Source organism: Saccopteryx bilineata, chromosome 1, assembly GCF_036850765.1.
Source record: "Saccopteryx bilineata isolate mSacBil1 chromosome 1, mSacBil1_pri_phased_curated, whole genome shotgun sequence".
Lineage (NCBI taxonomy): Eukaryota > Metazoa > Chordata > Mammalia > Chiroptera > Emballonuridae > Saccopteryx > Saccopteryx bilineata.
The window spans coordinates 254,346,646-254,367,107 of NC_089490.1; the positions used below are offsets into that span (position 1 = coordinate 254,346,646).

Sequence of the window (20,462 nt, forward strand, 5' to 3'; positions counted from 1 at the left end):
GTGGCGCCCAAGGGTTTGGAATTTTTTCCTTATATTACAGAACTAGGGGCTTTTCCTTCCTATTTACTGTCTCTGGAAAAAAGAATTACAGTGTTGCTCTCCATTGAACAGGCTATTGTGAGATTGGTAGATATAATTACTCCATCCTATTTTCGTAACTTGAAAAAAAAACACCTAACTCTCAATTTGCTGGCCCTGTAAGAACAAGGTACTCCGTACTTGTTAGTGTTGGTTTTTGTTTAAAAGTAAAGCTGCTTCTTCATAGGCTGCTTTTATACCCCACACAGCAGTTAGCTTTCACTTCCTGCTGGGAGCTGCAAGGCTAAAAATATAATGTGGCGACCTTTTTTTTTAAACTAGAGGAGGTATAGGAACATGATTGCCTAAAAATAAATTTTTAAAAAGTTGGTGATTTTACAAAGCAGTAGAGGTATAACTTAGATTAAGAAGTTAGTCTTCCGTGGATGGGTCAGTGTGGTAGCATAGTCTTCCAAGTTCTGTGTTAAATCAAGTAAGAGAATGAATGCAACTCTTCAGAGATTAACTTTATTAAATATAATTCTGAAAGAGAAATGTGAGAGCCAGACTTCTTGCCAGCCTCTGTTTTCTTTTCCTATCTGATTTTGGCAGGGGTGACTGGTTAACCAGCATTCCTTAATAACACGATTTCCAATACACCATAATAACTCCATTTTGTTAGGTAGGAAAAGCAGGAAGCAGCTGCTTGGTACTCTTTTTGTGCCCCCCCCCCCCAGCATCTCACTTCACACACAGGTGGCATGTTGTAGAGAGGGTCGCTGACTTGTCGACTTGGAGATTGCAAAATAATGAAAAGAAAGGAGTGAGTGTTCTTTGCTTTCAACCAGAGCGAGAGAACCAGCTACAGCCTGCCTCAGCCGCCTGTGAGCAGCCCGTGACACCGGCTTGTGAGCATTCCGGAAGAAATGACGGGGTGGCCAGGCCGTGGTCCACAGGGACAGACTCCCCTGAGGAGGAAATAGGGCATTCACAGTGCTCTGGGTTAGGAAGCACATACAGCCTTTGTGTGCTGCAGCCCATTTCCCTGGTTAAAAAGGCATTTCTCTATGAAGAAACAGAAGGGAAATGTGGCATTGGGAAACTGATCCTCTCTGGAGGCTGCTTCAGGGCTAGGGGTGTCTGCATCGTAACCTGCAGTGCATGGCTTGTATCAGACCACTTATGTCCTTAGACTCGGTTGTTGTCCTCAGTCCTGACCTCCTTTGTGCCCCCTAAGTCAAAAGTTAGAGCTCCTTAACAGTGGAAATGGGTGGAAGATGAATGGGAGGAAATGGACGCTATTAAGAATAAACCCAAGTTGTCATTAAGAAATACTTTATTAAGAACATTTTTTAAATGACAGGAATAATCAGGAGCAGACTGAAAGCAAAGGGCTCATTGTGAAGCCATGGTGAGATTAGTTCGGGCTCTTCTTATTGCGAGGAAAGGATTTTAGCTGAGGCTAAAACATGTTTATTGAGTATGAATGTTGAGATACCTTCCCATAGTCACCTTCCTTGCCTTCCACGTGGCATCGTCACCACTGCCTTCGAAAGCATTGCCATTTCTGTTTTTGAGAGGCGGAAACTAGTGTGTGATGCTGAAGCCCATTATCACACAATTAGGAGAAAGCTAGGACTCACATTCAAGTTTGTCTGACTGCACAGATCTTTTCTCTACTCCATTCTCTGCTACCTTCCGTTTCTCTTTCAAGTTAATAATCAGACCTAATTGATGGTCTTGAAGGAGGAAGTTGTTTTGTAAGAGACGGATGGGTTTCTGTCCAGTGCCCTTAATTAGTGCATCCCTCTCCTGACTTGTAGGTAGCATGCAGCTTTCTGTAACCTGGCCTCGGTCACGTACTCCCGAATAAACTACCTAGCTCATCACCTTCTCATGTCAGGTGAGGAGAGTAACGGACTGATCAGCATCCAGTGTTGTGTAGATTTCTTGATTTGTGCTGTGTCCCATTGTAAGTGGAAGGTAACAAAAGAGCTGAAGTTAATGTCCCTCACCCATCCTAATGTCCCACGTGGAGAGAAAGGGTTCTGATGTCTTTGGTCCTGCCCCTTGGCTGTTGTGTCAGGTGCCATTCACCAACATTTATGAGCCCCGATACCGTGTGATGGTCCGCGTGAGGGATAGAAAGACCATCAGTGCAGAGCCGGTCTGTGTTGGTAGGTTTTAGTGTGAAGAGGGGCTAGAACACCACACACCCCAGGTCAACCCAGGTGCCTTGACTCTTGTCCATGGGGATCTTCGCTGCTGCATTCCTCTGCTGAGGCTGGTGGTGCTCTGACTTCCGGGGATGGACTGTCCTGCCAGGGTAGTGGTTGAGGGTAGCAGCTTGGTTCCTCTTCTCGTTTGTCACATGGTCTGCCGCTGTTTGCTTTCTGCTTTCTGCTCTGGTCTCTCCTTTTCCTGTGGACAGATCTATGCTGTCGTTTCCTCAGGGTAATGAAACAAGGAGTAACAAATACAGATGATTTTCCAACTGTTTCCTGCCCACACTCTTAAATTGACAGGAATATAGATAAAACTGCAAGTTTAGATGTGGTGAGTTGTTTTTTTTTTTTCTTTCTTGAAAGACTAAATAAAATTGGGGACCTGGGGAACAAGAAACTCAGTATGTACCAATGCTGTTTTAAAAACCCACTCTTGTTAGAAACAGCAGTCCTGCTAGTTAAGAAAACAACGTAAGAAAATGTAAAATACTCTCTTGAGGCGTAAGATCACGGAGAACCCATCCCTGTCTTCATTTACTCTGTGGTATATACAGGTGGTTCAGGTATGTTTGGTATGGGAGCGTGTCCTGTGGAGCCAGTGACTTGAGTGCTTTGAAATACCAGTCTGATTAATTTGGCGTGATAGGTAGAGATGTTGTACAGTGTCAAGAACTGTTCAATTCTTGGGGCTCAGCAAGCATGTTTCCTGAAAGTACAGCCTGTCACCTGGGAACTATATATTAAGGAAACCATCAGACATCTTGGAGACAGGAGGAGGGCCCTGGCGCTTACAGAGCGTGGTAGTGAGTGGGTTAACTCACCTGAGAACATGCTGAGGAGCATACGTGCAGTGACCAAGTGTGGACACTGGGCGCTGATGGGGGGGAGGCTGTACTACTGACTAAGAAGAGGTGATCATTACCTTTTCTACTACCTAAGTGATTGTTAAACTGATATATTATCAAGCAATCTTCAAACTGGTCTCACAGCAGTCTGAGTCATGCCTGTCAGTTGTTGACAGTTGGAGAACTCATGTCTTAGTCTTCCTGTCACCCAGTCCAAAGTCTGGCACTGGTGAGTATGTCAGGTGCCCATGAACGTTAAGGTGAATTACTTTTTCTCAGGGTGGTTGTTTTCAAATTAGTGTATTGGAAGATTACAGTAACCTACGGTGGTGCGATTTTAATCATGGTGTAGCCTAAGGCAAGTTCTGAAGGCAAGAACTGTTTCTAAGGAGTGTTTGAACATTGTTTGCTATTTTGTAGCAGTAGTTAGTATTTAACACACAGGTCGATAATCCTGACTAATTTTATATCATATAAAATGTAGCTAGTTTAATAACTATTGTGTTGTTAACAAAGTAATTGGAGCCACGCCTGCACTATCAGATGCTGAGAAAACTGAAGTTTCTTGATCTTTGAAAAGATCTGGTTACCTGGGCTGATGGGCGAGCGCCCCTGACTTTGTTAACCCTGAGCATGCTTCCTCCAATGTCACAGGATCCTCGGGCTGGTCCCAGGGCCTCCCTTTGTCACCTCCAGCCTGACGCTGGTCACATTTGTGCCTTTGGATCAGTTATTGGCCATTCACACGTGATTGCAGTTTGTTATTCTGGCCACGACCTTTCCTAAACTCTAGACCTACACCTCAATGTCTACTGGTCACATCCATACTCAGAAACCTGAAACCAAATTTAGGATGTTTCCTACACTGTCCCCCTGACATGTTCCTTGCTCATGAAGTGCTAGAAGCAGCACCTACAAGCTATCTTGACAGCTCCATGGATCCGTTCTGTTGTCAGAGGTGGGTGATGGGACCCGCCCACACACCCCTGGTGCAGGCTTCCTGGTCTCTCCTGTGGACTCCTGTGGTGGTCTGCTAGCATGTGCTGTGCCCCTGCATTCTCCCTCCAGTCTGTGTGCCATATTATGTGGCCAAAGTGATCACTTAAAAATGTATATTGGACTATAATCATTTTCCTCTGGAAAAATAAATTAATTTCTTTTGAATTAATATGTTTAAATAATTTAATTTTACCACTTGCAAATGCTGTCCATTTGTATAAAGACCAGAGAGTGTGGGACAGGCCCGTGAGTCCCTGCTGGCCTCAGTCTCTGACCACGCTCACCCCTGCACTCTGCAGGATTGCTTCCTCTCCTGTCCTCACACCCAGGGCCACACCTCCTGCCACAGGGCCTTTGCATGCACCCGCCCTCTGCCGGGAACTCTCTCCAGTCCCCAGTCAGCTCATCAGGGTTCAGGTCTTAGCTCACTGCTGGGATTTTTACACCTGTTGTCTCAGGCCTCTCCTGGAACACTGAGACTTGCGTGGGCAAAGCCTGGGGCTGTGGGGACCCAGCGTCTAGCAGAATGCCTGGCACAGAGTAAACAATTAGATACTTGTTGAATAAACAGATGAGGGTACTAGCAACATGGCAGGTTCAACCCCATGGGTCATCTGCTCTTCCCCTTTGGTCAGATGTAGGCGAGGATCCCGCTGAGACGAGGTTGTCTGGCACAAGCCTCGGCAGTTGGTGCTTCTGGATGCTGCTTGTGATAGAGCCATGAAGAGGTATCTAATGTGAGACAGACTAGGTGCCTCGAGTGAAGCCGGACAGCTTGACGTCGTTCGGAGGGAGCAGCTACAGCATGTGGTGATCTGTGTGCAATTCTTCTGCACCTCCTAAGGAGTTCAGAATGTGTGTATATGTCTGTACACACACACACACACTCACGAATAAACACATTCAAAAAAGTGTTAGGATCATGATTCCTTTTTTTCAAGTTCTCATAATGCTATGTAAACTTTAGATACCACTTAGGATTCTTGTCCTAATCAGTGTACTTCATCCAAAATTTATTAATTTGTGATTGACGGTAACTCAATTTGGGAGAAGTAGACGTTTGTAGCCGATGAAAGAAAAAATTTGCCAGGCAAGGACTAGATGAGATTTCAGGAACCAGGAAGGGCCAAGAACCCACGTAACAGAACACATTTTACAGTTTGCTGGTGGTAAGAGAACCCTGCAGCCTCCCTTATCTGGAACATGCTTCTGCACTGAGAAGTGAGGGAAAAGGCTCGGAGCTGCCAAAAGGCCTGTAACCAAACCCGCGCTTTGAAGCTCTCTGATTTTATACTTAGGAGGGAGGGTTCCAAGGGCATTCACTCAGGATTTGCTGACACTTATTGAAGATATTACTGTATTCTTGCAGACGTTACCCATGTGGTGTCCCTGACAGGCAGCAATTAAAAGCAGCCTGTGAGATGGCTGGCAGGTGTGAGCGGGCGGCAGGTCCCTGAGAGCAAGAGCAAGGAGAGAGAGAGAGAGAGATTGAGAGAGATTGAGAGAGAGGGGACAGGCACATGACGGTTGGGGGCCACCTGGTGCTGGGACATTTAATTTCGTTCACACACCTGCCTGGCCTTCTAGGTTGTTAGGAATTTGTTACTTGACATCTCAGCACTTCCCAACACTGCCTTTTGGCAGTCTCCTTATTTGTCAAATGAGTGTGATCGAGGTGATGTGGTTTTTCTAGAAAGGCAACTGTGGCACGTCACTGCCTGGTTGCTGTGTTTCTTTCTCTACTTGGTGGACCAGAGTTAGAAAGCAGGGAGATATCCACCCGAGATAGTTGTAGAAAGTATTTTGATCCTTCATGAGGTCAAGTCCTTGGCCTGATAATACTGAACAAGTGAGTTTTTTCTTTAGAATTACCTAAAACAGGTGCTGCTCATTAGAAACATCTCGTGGATTGTTTATGTGGAAGAATGTTGTTTTGGATTTTTGGGGTTTTTTTTTTGCTTGCTGGCCATTTTATACTCTGTATTTCTTTAAAATACTTAATAATTAAGTCTCTGCACCAATATACTGACTTTTCTCCCAGTTAGTGAGTGATCAGGCAGTAAATCCCAGCTTTGTAACACTGACCAAGTTTTTTAATTACTTCAGGGTTTCTAGTTTATTAATAAGATGCTGCTTGGGAAAGTATTTTAATATCTTTGTGTTCTAAGATGATAAATGTTTTGAGACAGTTCACTTTTTTAATTTTTTTTCCTTCAGAATAATTGGCTACATCTGTTATTCTCTGGACTTCTGTTGGTGTTCTTATATTCTTCTTTGGCAATAAATCATGTTATTTTTATTGAACCTTTGCTCTTGAAAGATGTGACACATTGTAATGCAGATACTAATGTATTTCTGAAAAAGCTGCAGTGTTTTCATCTAAGTTTATTTTGAGTTTTGAAAATATATTTCAATTTTTCTGGTACACAGGCACCTCCGTGCGTTACAGAGTCCTTGTGATGTATCTGGAGTTCAGAATTTACAGAATTAAACATCATTAATAAAATGATCTGTCAGTCCCTCTGACAGGAACACAATTGGTACGTTTCTTTATCTCCTAACAAGAAGGAGGATTGTACTGTGTAGACTGCTATATAGTTTGGTTGCTTCTTAACAGAATTTTGTTAGTGATTTTAATGGCTACAGGGCTGTCTTGTCAGCTAATGCCTAGTATTTCATCATACAGATGTCTCACTAACCAGTTTCAATTTTTAGACATTGGTATTGTTTGCTTTCTGATTTTTATATGAAGCTTCAGGGATTACCTTTGTATACCCCATTTTCACCTATTTGTGCATTTAGTTCTATAAAGTAAATATTCAGAAGTAAAATGCTGAGTCAAAGGACATGTCTATTTAGAAATCTGATCACCTAGCCAGTTAGTTATATGTGCCCCGAGTGTGTGAGAGAGGGGGCCGGTGGCCCCACATTCTCCCACGTGGGATATCATCAGTCCCTCATTTTTGCCCGTTTAGTGGATGAAAGATGATTTGGTTCTTGTGTTCCTTAACTTTTTAGCATCATAGAACTTGTCTGTGGACAATTTCGATTTCTTTTGTGTGTTTCCTTTCACACAGAGGAGAGCATTGTTTGTTTTTTTTCTTACTGGTTTGTAAGCAACCTTGGTGTATTAGAATCTTAGCTCTGATATGTGTTGTGATTTTTTTCTTCACTTTTATATTGTGACTTAGGGATTTTAATTGATTTTTTCTTTCTTTTTTTTTTTTTTTTCTGTGTTAGGCCTCATAGAATGACCTTTTAGGACATTAAGGGGACACACCGCTGTCTGTGGTGTACCTGGGAAGGTTGTGTTTCCTCAGCTGCGAAAGGAAGGTGCTTCTTCAAGTTTGTAGACCTGGAATGTTGGTATAGTTCTTCAGTCAGTGCATGGGAATGGTACACATAGCGAGATAGCTGTGATTACTTCCTACTGCAAAATTATAAAAAGTTCATCAGAGTTTTTTAATAATATTTTTGTAGGTTTTAAAAAAACACTTTAATCTTTGGTCCACTTGATGTTTCAGGGAGACACAGGGCTTGACAACTCTCTTTTTCTCCAAATGACTGGGTAAGTGTTCCAGTACTGTATATAGCCCCTTTATCATATATAGAGTTTTCAAATATTTGGAATTTTCCAAATATATTTCTACCATATCTTTTTTTTTCCACCATGGGACTAAATTCCTAAATAACCACATTGCAAAGATGAAGAAAGAGTCCCAGACTAATGAGAAGAGAAAGCCTGTGAGGTCATTAGCAGCTTCTTGCTGACCTGTTCCTGCTGATATTCTGGGCTTCAGTGACAGCGCCCGGTCCCCACTGCCTCTGGGGAGGCTTCCCCAGGAGGCCCAGCCCTGCCCGGACCTCCGCAGCAGCTGCACATGGCTAGGCGGTCACCCCCCCCCCATCTTAGTTAAGTGCCCGTGGGTCCTCCCCCGTATCACCCCGGCTTTCTCAACCTCAGCTTCAGGTAGCGTCTGGTTCCCTTGTTGCCGCGACTGTGGCAGCCTTGGAGTCCACCCCACAGCCGCTCCCCCGGAGTCAGGCCACCGTCTCTTCTTCCAGTTCCTGCACGGCCTCATGCGACCCGCCTCCTGCTTCTGGGCGTTGTCCTCTGACTTCTCTCTATGCTGCTGCCCTCAGAGTGAGGCTTGTGCAGTGCAGGTCTGACCTCCACACTCTGCCTCGGAACCTTCTCTCCATCCTCAGGGTGAAGCCCAAACACCTGGTACCCTGCCCCCCACCCCGACCCCCACCCCCAGCTCACCCTTCTGTCTCTCAAAGTGCTAAGTGCTGTTGCCTCTCTGTGGAATGCTCATTTTGTCTCTGCTGTGAGGTATGTTTTCATGGGGCTTCATTCCCTTCACAGTGAAAAATGATTGCTATCCCACTACGCAATGTAAGTGTGGCTGTTTGCAGAAGTGGGTCCTCTCGTCTGAGTGCTGCTGAACTCTGCTCTCAAGTCCCCCAGCGGCTGGCTTAGACTTGCCACTTTTAACGTTTTTTAGATTTTCTGCTGTCATTGTATATGCAGGTATGTCTCACTGAACAGGAGAGTTCACAAAGAGTTGATTGTAAAGTATACATCATTTTAAGCTGAATCAGATTTCCATTTCATTTATGTTAAAATTTCAGAGTTGTGGACTCAGGGATATTTTGGTGCTGAGCCAAGTGTGGCTGTCATCAAGAGTAACCCAAGGCTGTGCCAGCATCAGAGAAGAAGCTTGCTGAGTGCTTCAAGCACAGAGCTAGCCCAGGGCAGAGCAGTAGCCATGCTGAGGTGCATGCTACATTCAGAGTGTCCTCACTGCAGACCTCTGTGCCTCCAAGGACACCGAGGGACCGCTGTGAGCTAGGCACCAACGTGCTGGGAACCCTGCAGGGAGAAAGCCTGTGAGGATGACAGGCAATGGTCTACCTGACAACAGGGAGCAGCTGGCGGGGCTAGCTGGGATGGAGGGGGCGTAGGGCGTGTTTCCTGGGAAGCAGGAGGCTTGCCAAGAATGCAGAGGAGTAAACAGGTGAAAGGGACCTGCAGGCAAGTTTCGTGGCCTGGAGCGAGGGGCAGAGGTGTGGAGAACACACCCAGGCCAGTGAGGAGGGGGTGTAGTCTGCGGGGGGGGGGGGGGGGGCGGGGGGGGAGCAGTGAGGTTCAGAGAGCTCCTTTAGGTGGTGAGCAGGGGACAGAGGAGCTGGGGCAGTTGCAAGCTCAGGTCAGAGACATGCAGCATGCGTGCCTCCTCGGTGGTCCCACCGGCCCACCCAGGTCTCCGCACTTAGCCTGTCAGGTAACCACAGTGCACCTGGTGCGTTCGGGAGGCCCCGAGAAGGAGATGCATAGGAGCTGCTGTGAGACCCTCAGGCTGCAGGTCTGGGCGCTGTGGCTTGTACACACCCCCAGCCGCCCCCGCGTGCCAGGTTCCTGCTCACAAACCCCTCCCTGCCTTGTGCTCCCTGCGTGCTACTGGAACCGCCGGCTGCATTCAAAGCCACAATTCGTTGTGGTCGGGACCCTGGGCTCCCCCGGAGTCAGGGCTGCCGGCACCCCAGGGGAGGCACTTGGCTTCTCTGGACCCCAAATCTCTCACCTAGAAAACAGGGGTGAGTGTAGTGATGAAGGACATGATGAGGGAAGCATGGTTCCTGGTCCAGAAGCTCATTCAGTAAACTTGAACTTGCGCTCTTACTGTTGCAGGCAGCCCTGGAGATGCCACCCTCCCCTCTATGCAGGTGGGGGTGCATCAGGAGACTGGGTGACTTACTGGAGACTGTTAGTGCAGCAGACGCGCTTGGTAGGGATTCTGCATCATCTTGAGGGCAGTTTATGTGTTGTTCCTCCCCCCGCCCCCAGTGTTTTTGAAATAATTAACTACCCCAGTAGAAAACTGCACCTTTTCAGAATTGTGTGATGTGGGTTACGATGCAGCAGGCCAGAGTTCCCCCACCCTGGGAAGAGAAGGGTCGGCTTTTGTAGTCCTGGTTCCCTTTAAGCTGCAGCAACTGTGTGACCTGAAAATTGTTTCTTGTGGCTAAATTTAGTTGTAACTAACTATTGAAACAATTTGTTTTTGTTTTTTTGATCTTATAAACTCACGAGATTCTAAACCTGGGTACCAACTATAAGGAGAAATAAAAATGAAAAAACAGTGATGGCTCGGAAAAGAGAGAAATTGTATGATATTTGTTAACTGACATTAAATGATGAGAAAATGGCTTTTTTTTTTTAAGCATGTAACTTTGCTGGGAGAATAATATTTCGCAAAGTGGGAAAAAATCAATCAGGGGGAAGTACCTTTAGCATATTTGTGTTTAGGAAATATACTTGGCAGTTTTGAAAAGAACTTTAAATCTAATTTTTGGTAACTTCACTATTATAAACTATCTTGTTCCCCCTCAACTCAAATTGTATAAGGAAGGGTCATTCCCTAGGGATAACCTCTCATGAGCAAAGTGATCCTTTGACCTTTTCTGTTGTTTGTAAGGGACTTTCATAAACACACACATACACAGACTTTTCTGTGCATTGTTACGTCCTGTGTATACAGCGTACATCTAATAGGTTCTTTAGTGACACCTGTATTGGTTCCTGGCTGTGAGCTTCAGGTTTCATTACATTTGGGGGCTCTTTTCACATGATTTGAACAGAGTTGGCAATTACTGGAAAGTATGAATTTTGCTGTCAGTCTTTTTTTTTTTTCTTTTTGATCTGGTAACTTGGGGCTCAACTTCTAGAAAGCTTTGACTTCCAGAAGATCTGGAGTGAGACAGTCTCATTTTAATCATGGGGTTGCTGCAGCCTGGAGCCGCCTGTGACTCCCTGCTGAACACCCGGACGTCTCTCAGTCATTGCTGCTTATCTTAGGTCCGTGGCAGAGGCAGGGCTGTCCTTCCTGCCCTCCCCCCCACCACCCTTTCTGGGCCCTGATTGCTGGGAGGGGCTGTGCGGGTACTTGGGAGAACTCTTCTTCTGAGGGCTCATGCATGACTCCCAGGCATTTGATAAGAAGCAGAACAAAGTCCTTTTGAGTCTTCCTCTAGCCTGCTTGTAACTGTGATGACTGGTTGCCGGCTTTGTCGCCAATAATTAAGGCAGCTAGACTGTCATCTGAGCCACAGCAGCTGAAGTCACCCTGTGGTTTTCTGTGTGGACAGCAGGACTTTCGTCCACTCCAGGGTGGTCTGCCAGGAGCGTGTTAAGTGGTGCAAAGACACACTGAGAACAGAGCTGTGCCTTTGAGGGCATAGGTCCAGAAAGGCTGTTTGGCATCAAAGAGAAAAGACTTATTAAGCTCGTGAACTTCTTGCTTTCTCTTCTCCCTCTTCCTTCCTAGGTCACGTTTGGTGATAAGATAGAAAACCATTACTGTCTGAACTCAGCTTATCTCCAAATGAAGCAACTTGCTAAAGAAATGTGTTCAGAAATCACATTGTGTAACGTGGTGCTTTCTTCTTGTTTGAAGGTTCCCCCTAGATGCTATATGTCCCAGGGTTTAATTACGAAAAACACAGGAGTAGGACTTTCGTATCTAAGTAGAGCATTTGGTTGGCTGTGCACTGAGCCAAATGAAAAAATTTCTGTTTCTTATCCCCAGCACACATACACGCATGCACACACGCTCACACGCATCTTTTGCTGCAGTTCTGTCTTCTCGCTCTGTGCTGGCAGCTTGTCCTGGGTCTTGCCATTGCAGGGAGTATGGGGGGCCGCTCTCCTGGAACTCGGGGTTGTGTAAGAGAAAGGCCCCTCCAGCGCCCCTGCACCCACACATTCCTCTCCGGTCCTCATTTCTTTATTAGACTCAATACCATTTTATAAGTCACTTACTAAACATTGATAGGGTCTGTCATCAACTCTGCCCTCCACGTCGGGTTACCTGACCCTCACGTTGGCGCCCCGGCTGGCTTTCCCTCCTTTTGTTGAGTCTCCGTTGCCCAGAGAGGGTTGTTTCGTGTGAATGTGGAGCACCTGAGCCACATGTTGGCCAAAGCTGGAGTTTTCAAGTCTGTCACAGAAGTTAGCCCAAGAGGACATCAGCTGCTGGTTTTCTTATTGATTGGTTTTAGAGGGAGCAGAAGGGGGGGATACATTGGTCTATTCTAGTATGTGCCCTTGATCGGGGATCAAACCCACACACAGTCTTGGCGTCTTGGAATGATGCTCTAACCAACTGAGCTACCTGGCCAGGGCTAGAAATATACTTAAATGTTGACTCATTCTTTCCATAAACCATTAAAATATCCTAGAAATTTCATGATTTCAGCATTCCAACTCTGTCCACACCCTTTTACCTGTAAAAATGGGATATGTTTTTGGTGTTTTAGGATCATATGTGTGGGTCTGGGGTTCTTTGCCCCCCTTCCTCCAGGACTGCATGTCACCTGTGGTTGCCATGGGGGCGAGGGTGACGTCAGCACTCCTCGCTGCAGTGGCTTTCGGACCCTCTCCCAGCCCGGAGTCTGTGCTACAGGTCGGGAGGTGAGGCACCACCAGGTCTTCCCTGGGACCCTGGGCTGTGGGACAAGGTGCAGGGGGAAGGCCCAACACAGGCCCTTTGGGTCCTGTTGGAGCTGCGACGGGACTTGGTACCAAAGGGTCTTGGCCCGTTCTGGCCTACTGAGCCTGGAAGCAGCCCATGGGCGTGTCTGGGAGACCGACCAGGATGGAATGGAGAGCGGGCAGGGCGGGTGACCATGGCGTGGAGGCTGTGGCCAGCATCGGCAAACGACAGGCCTCACCAGGCTTCTGTCACGGCCGGTGGACCAAAAGATGTAGGCCTGATTTCCTTCAGTCCCTGATTTTGGATTTAACGTTTTTCTGATTGTAGTGTCAGGTGTGCCTTCAGGTGGCCCTTTCACTAAGCTGGTAGCATGTTAACTCTGCGCTTATTAAAAATAATACTCATCATCATTGACTGTGTATCTTAGCATTTACTTTTTTGAAAAAAATAAAACCCTGTTGAACATTAGTCTGTTTCAGGATACCTATGATTTGCTTACATAGGACTAGTGAAAAAAATTAGAAACAAATTGATTTCCTGAGAATTCTTCTCTGACTTCTCAAGAGTCAAGTAATTCTTTTCCCTAAAGGTGAGAAAATGTGGATATTTTACAAACCAAAATTATCCTGATACACAACTTACAGTTTTCTTCACTGTTTTTATTAAAATGAGAAGCCAAATCAAATTGCAGTTTATACTCAAGTGTTCCAGGGGGCATACCCATTCCTTCTCTGCCACCTAAGCTGGTGGACAGGACATCACTATCTGGCTGTAGCTGAAGGGCACTGGCCCTTCTCTGCACCGGCTGTGGTGGTGGAGTAGGCATGGGCATTGTGCAGGCCTGCCAGGCTATCCCCAGCATGGTCCCACACCCTCTGCAGGACATTGACTAGGTACTTCAGTGCCTTGAGTAGGACTGCCCTTACCTGTGAGCTAGAAATGACAGCACCTGTCCTGCTTCCTGAATTTTTCTTTTTTTTTTACAGAGACGGACAGATAGGGACAGACAGGAAGGGAGAGAAATGAGAAGCATCAATTCTTTTAGTTGTTCATTGATTGCTTTCTCATATGTGCCTTGACGGGGGAGGGGGGGGGGGCTACAGCAGAGCAAGTGACGCCTTGCTCAAGCCAGCGACCTTGGGCCCAAGCCAATAGTGACCTTGGGGTCATGTCTATTATCCCATGCTTAAGCTGGTGACCTCATGCCCAAGCCAGCAACCTTGGGGTTTCAAACCTGGGTCCTCTGCGTCCCAGTCCGATGCTTTATCCACTGCACCACTGCCTGGTCAGGCCCTGCTTCCTGAATTTTGAGAAGGCCAAGAAGACAGATGCTGGGGGTGAAAACACCTTGCTTGTGAGGTGGGAACACAGCGCTTAGGTCCAGATACACAGCTTTGTGATGCGGGACCTGCTGGGAGCCCACCCTCACTGGAAGCAGCTGGGGGGGGCACTGACTCCTGAGCCCACACCCCTGGGCACCATTCAGCTCATCACCCCTGCGCAGCCTGTCCTTGTGCGGGAAGTGCCCTCTGTATTTCGTTTCACAAGTGAGAAAACAGACGAGAGGCCAGGTAACCTGGCAGCTTGTGGGCAGAGGAGCCTGGCGTGAACCCGGCAGTTTGACTTCGAGACTGTGCTCGTAGCCTTTTTGATCATTTTTTATGCCTGTTTCTGTCGTTTTTAAATCGAGGAGGTGGGGGGTATGTGAGTTACACCCAAGCACAAGTTTCATGACTGTTCCTCATTTTCTTGTCTTGGCTTCTAGTGACTGCTTCTTGGTGATGACTTGCTGAGTTATGTGTAGATGTAATTTACACCTACACTTGAACACTTCTTCTTACTTACGTGAGCTGCTGTGAAGTAAGGCCAGTTTGGTCGTCGGTGTGTTCCCTGTGCCCGAGGAGGGACAGGCTTCAGGCTGCCCATCGGGCAACCCTGTACCAGCAGGTGGGAGGTGCCCGTACAAAGCGCTCTTGACCACGTGGGAGCCATCGCCCTGCACGGGCTGTCTGACCCGCCTGCCAGCAGGCATCATCCCCGTTGTACAGCTGGTGGAAATGGCCCAGAAAAGCGAGGCCATCACTCCCCGGGCAGCTGGAGTACAGTGAGGCCGCATGGAACCCTGTATCCCGTGCTGCATAGACACTGCCCCTCCCTGCGCCTCCAGCTCACACCTGCATTCCCAGCCTCCCGGGAACTGCAGGCATTTTGAAATGTATTTCTTTACAGCCAGACTGGCCATCAGATCTTTTCATCCAACAGCTTGTTTCCATATACAGTGGTTATTAATTAAAGCGCAGCTCAGACTTGAGCATTCTTGGAGTAGGTGTGTTTTCTTTGCTGTTGCTCCTGTTTCCTGAGTAAAGATTTGAAAATCCAAGGCTGACATTCAATATTGTTGTTGCCCAATGAGCTTCAGCCTGGTCATTGTCGTGTTGACATTTGTTCTCTCTAGTAACGGTAAGGAACAAATGCCCGCCCACCAGATGTGTCCAGTGCCCGCTGAGTAGGTGCGTCCATCAGGTGTCTTCTCTGATAGTTAAAAATGCCTGATGGCTCAGACCACCCAGCCATCTGTCTAACTGAGCCTCTGCCTCCCAGCAAACAAAGGAGCTTATCTGTGAGTTAAACTAGAGAAAGTCCACTCAGGTAAACCTGAAATCTCCTTCCCAGCCGGGGAAATACTGTACCTTCACCCTGAGCAGTGTCTCTCTTATAACCTCACTTTGTTTTCTTAACTCGTAACAACAACGTGTTTGCATCCCCGTTAGTTGTACGCTGTGCATGTGCTGCATGTGGAGACATGCACCGTGTGACGTTGGCGCGTGTTGACTGATGTACTCCACGTGTGCCCTGGGCTGGGCACTGAGGAGGCGATGAGACCGTTCAGTTCTGCCTTTTCTAACGAGTTATAGATGACTGGTAGCTACTTTCCTGGGAAACGGGAGAAAACTGAGGGGTAGTTGTGGGTTCTGCCGGGCTTGACGGTCCTCGCTGTGCTCTGACTGTCACACATGCTGCTGTTTGTCGGTGGTCCTTTCGGGTCACAGATGATGGTGGCCATGAAGAAAAACAGATGATGAAGGAAAAAAAACTCTTGTGCTTCTTAAAAATGAGTCGGCACCCCGTCCCAATAAATGTCAAGAATGATTTCCATGTCAGATGCCTGAAAATGATTTTGTTATGTGTATTTTTAAGCGTAGACAGCTTTTAAGGAAATAACTTGTGGAGAGTACTGTGCACTCAGCTTTCTGTTTTATCTCATTGACAGTAAGTTCAGCTTCAGGTTGATGCCACGCGTTGGAGCTGGGGCTGCTCAGAGTCACCCACTATTGCCGGGACTGAGAGCGAATGAGCCGAAAGTCCTGAGGACACTTGAACTCAGTGATGGACAGGCCAGGTTCATCCCCGCACCCCTGGAGGGCGGCTGGGAGGGTCCCGCGGACTCCTCCCTCTGAGGGTGCAGTATTTCCTGGAAGAGAGCAGGAGCCACACAGGGGCCTGAGAGGCCCAGGACAGGGGGCGGGAACTGTGTCCAGGGAGAGTTGCTCAGCAGCAGTGTCCCAGGGCTGGGAGGCCGGGCAGCAGGGCGGTCTACACACCAGTTTTCTGGGTGACAGGCGCCCCTGCGACGCTGGGGGAGGATAGGGTGAGGGAGGGGAAGTCGAGGATTGGCGAAGCAAAGAAGCATCTGATTTGGTGTGGTTGGTTTTATTTTAAGGCAGGAAGACAGGCAGGTGGACGCTTCTGGGCTGGGCAATGGAGGGAGAGGAGGGTTTGTCATTCAGACGGCCCAGTGCTGTTCGGAAATGCAGATGTTTCTCCAGAAGCGGCTTGACCCATGGTGCCAGGAAGCCAGTCTGTGATTGGGTTTCCGTGGTTACAAAACATGTAGATTGCCGTTTTCTCTGTGTCCCAGTGATTGTAGCTCATGCTGTAACAAAACATTCATTCATTCAACACATGGAGGAGGCATTGGCGCTGTGCCAGGCGCCGGGGCCCATGATGACAGACGGAAGTCCCTGCTCTTCTGCAGTTCGGCTCGAACAGTAGCATGCCGGCTGGGGAGTGTGCCCGGAGCCCGCTGCATGGTGCCCCCCTGGCCCCTGCACAGCACTTCCTGTTCTGTGGACTTGCCTTCAGGGGATGTGAATGCTGCTTCCGGTGCCCTTCCCGGTCTTCTTGCTTGTCTCCTCCCTCATTGTCACCTGTAGAAATCCTGTCCTGCTCCCTGTCTCACTTGGTCAGCATGTGTGCCCGACTGCTAGCCGGTCAGACTGATGCTGAAGGCACAGGTGTGGTGACACACATGCTTGGGCAGGTGAGCTGTGAGCACTTTCTTGGCAATAATGAAATATCATTTAAAAATGATTTGTGTTTAGGAAAATAATTGAGGCCCTATTTAGAAACATCCGTTTGACTATGGTGACCGCCGTTCCTAACCAATGCACGTATCCGATGGGAAGAGGTAGAGGTGGTGGCTGGGCACATGGCGGTCACGCAGCATGTCTTCTTTCTGCTCAGGGTGACCTGTTACTAGTATGGGGCTAGCTGTCATGCCGTTGATAAATTAGGTCCCCAAAACAGTTTCTGAAGTTTTGTCATATCTTGTGTGTGTGTGAATGTGGAATTGAGCTGGGAGACTTGAGAACCGCGACTTTGGCTTATTGGTGAGCATTTGGGCTGCCATCCGCACACTTTCGTCTAAGAGAAAGGACCCAGGAGCATCCTTGGAACAGTGAGCGAAGTTGACTCAAGCCCGTAGTCTCCTGGTTTACCTTAATTCCGTGTGGGTTTTATATTTTATTCATATTTGTATTATTAGCATGGAACTGTCCCTGCAGCCCTTCTCCCAACCCTTGGAATAAAATGAGCGTTGTGGAATAGACGCTCTGTTTTCCATGTTAGGCTGAGGTTTCAGGTGCGACCTGCCACTGTACCCCAAACAAGGCCAGTCCAGGCCTGAGGGGCCCAGGTTTGGGGTTCCAGCCCTGCTTCTGCCTGGCCTGTCCCCAGCTCATCCCATCTTCCCTGTCAAGTCACTTTTGACAGATGTGATCTCATGGCTTCTACCTCTCCCTTCTCAGGCACAAAATCTTTTGGGGCTTTCTTCAACACTTTTCCCATTAACCACAGGAAAATCAGCTGGTGTTGACAGAACTAGAGACTTGGGCAAGTTGCGAAGCTAAAGGAAAGTTTGTTTTCACTGACATACAGGCAGCTGGGCTCACAGTTCCTAGCATGTTGACCGACCATTGGTGACATGTCCACATCTTACTGTGAGGTGTCCCCCACTCTCCTCTCTTCCCTTGGTTTCTCTGGAACTGGCAGTGGGTTCTGGAGTTACACAAGGTCTCAGGGAAGTGCGTTTACTCCGTCCAGGTCTTTCTGGTCTGGAGGCTCATTCCAGAAAGACCCGCAGTGAGTGTGGGTGTGTCAGAGTGGGAGACAGGGAGCCACAGGCTAAGGCCAAAGTCGTATGTTCCTTATTCATCACACACTGACTGAGGGGCCTCTATGATGGGTTCTCTGCCAGGGCAGGGGACAGGAAGTCAAGGCAGTTCCTGCCCTTGCGGGTCTCACAGCCAGGTGCTGCAGACAGATAATGAGGCCTTTATAACGGCTGCTTGCTGGGTGGGGATGTGGGAAGACCCCCATCCACACCTCCAGACAGAGTTAGAGGCCCGTGACCAGGGGGAAGGCTGAAGGCATCGTCTGGACAGTTTGTCCCAGGAAGGGCTGATTCTGGGACCTGAGTAAGGAGGTGGGGACCCTATAGGGTGTTAAGACCGAGACTATACCTAGGGAAAGATAGACAGATTTTATTAAATTTTTTTGTTTGCCTCTTCTGTGTACTAGATAAGCTCACACATCAATTGTCAGCTCTGTTTCCACTTTTCAGCTTACAAGTTTTGAGGTTCATGTCAGCCCAGAAGGATAACAGATTAAGTCAGAGCTGTTTATTCTAGGCAAAGAGAGTTCACGTTCATGTGGACGGAAAAGAGTGGCTGTCATGTTTTAAAGCAAGTAAGGCAATAATGTAATTTATTAAAAGTACAGTCACCACCCCATTTCCATTCCTGTTATTCTTTCATAACGGAATTCATTAAAATTTAGAAGGCAGTTATGATGAGTGTCTTTTTGAAGCGTTGTCCAGGCTAAGGCATAAGTCAAAACCTGCCGGTCTAAAATAAATTCAATTATGCATTTGGTTCTGAATTGCAGCTTTGAGAAGAGTGGTGAGAAATTGTCCTATTTATGAACACCTCCAGAATCCCAGTTGAAACGAGGAAGATGTTATTTAGGTGGACAAAGAGTAAGGATTCAGGCTATATTTAGCACAGCATGTGGGCATTAACCTGGGCCTTCTCTTTCAAGTGATTAGTAGGCAGATGACATCTGTAACACTAACAGCTGCCTGAGTTACATCTGTAAGGAAACAGTGCCACCTGCTGAAGCAGGATTTTTTTTCCTTCTCTCCTCTTCTGTTCCTAGAAAATTTCCTTTGAATTCACAGTTGTCTCCAAGTTGTGTGCTATATAGTTAATGCCACACAAGAAGTTTGTTCACCTCCTGGGGCCCCTCTTCCAGTGGCTTAACCAGGGAGGCTGGTGTTCTTAGAGGGATGTCGTACCTCCAAAATCAGGTGTACAGACGACATCTCAGTGTATGCACAGCTCAGTACTTTGCGCGCCTCAAACCTTCCCACTCTTTCACAGGACTCAGGGCCAAAGGCTTTGTGTCTTGTTTTCCTGAGTTGGGGGGGGGGGGGCATATTAAAGCTCAATGAGCAGATGGCTGGGAAGGTATTACTCCCAAGGAAGATGTGAAGGGGATTGCGGAACATGTGACACAGGTCACGATCTACTGGAGACATCTCAGCCTCCTAGGGGATGCGACAGAGATTGTTCAAGCACAGCTGGGCAGCAGGTCATTTGGGGGAGATTCCTGAACTGCAGAGCCACATACCTGCCTCAGGTGATCCACGTGGTGTTTTATTGTTGTTGTTTTTTTGGTCATTCCTAACAAGAAGATATTATCTCACCAGGGAAAAGTTGAAAGCGTGAACGCTGGTGATGACGGCAGTATCAGAATTAAAAGGTTTATTTGTGAATTTTACATGGCTGTGGTTTGTAGTTTATTTACACTTTTTTTTGTGGTGTGTTGGTTTTATTCATTGCTAGGTACCAGTTATTTCTCGCTTTTCCACTCATTTATCAGACCGTGCAAGTAGAGAGTGATTTTTTCTTTTCAAAGGGAGGTAGATTATATAGTCGGTTGACTTGTACTTGCATATGTAGACAGACTAATTATACAGCAGTGTGCTGTATACAATTAATAGCACTGCGATGATATTTTGTGTTAAAATCCTGAAGTGAAAACAAAAAGAAAATATATAGGTATATAGAAAATATATGTATATAGTGTAAGGTATTAGAATTTACTCCATATAAAACCTCTCTTTTAAAAAATTTTATTGAATTTATTGAGGTGATATTGGTTAATAAAATTATACAGGTTTCAGGTGCACGGTTCTATAGTGCATCCTCTGTACGTTGTGTTGTGTGCTCACCACCCCGAGCAGGTCTGCTTCCATCTCCATTCATCCCCGCACACTCTGTTCCGCCCCCGCCGCCTTTCCCTCTTGTAGTCCCCACACTGTTGTCTGTGTCTGTGAGCTTTTCTCCTTGGCTTTAATCCCTTCACCTTGTTCACAAAAGCCTGTCTTGTCTCACCCAGATATATGCCAAGTTAACAGGATGTATGTATGTTGTGTCCTTAAACACCAGATGTAATTAACCAAAGTTAGTCATTTTTTTTTCAGTTTAAAGAATAAATTCCATCTAAGATAGTAGCTCTTAAAAAAAAAAAGCAGT

General features: G+C 47.1%; 1 protein-coding gene across 2 annotated transcripts in view; it reads left to right on the forward strand.

The window, feature by feature from the left end:
* The window catches only part of MAP3K1 (mitogen-activated protein kinase kinase kinase 1), a 78,339-nt gene that overhangs the window by 2,331 nt on the left and 55,546 nt on the right, over positions 1-20,462 (forward strand). Inside the window, exon 1 of one of the 2 annotated variants that reach the window (XM_066240925.1) lies at positions 19,523-19,563. The exons of the other annotated variant lie outside the window; for it this stretch is intronic. The gene's annotated coding sequence lies outside the window, so the exon portion shown is untranslated. Of the gene's footprint in view, positions 1-19,522; positions 19,564-20,462 lie in introns of those variants that run through there. 2 annotated transcript variants of the gene reach the window in all.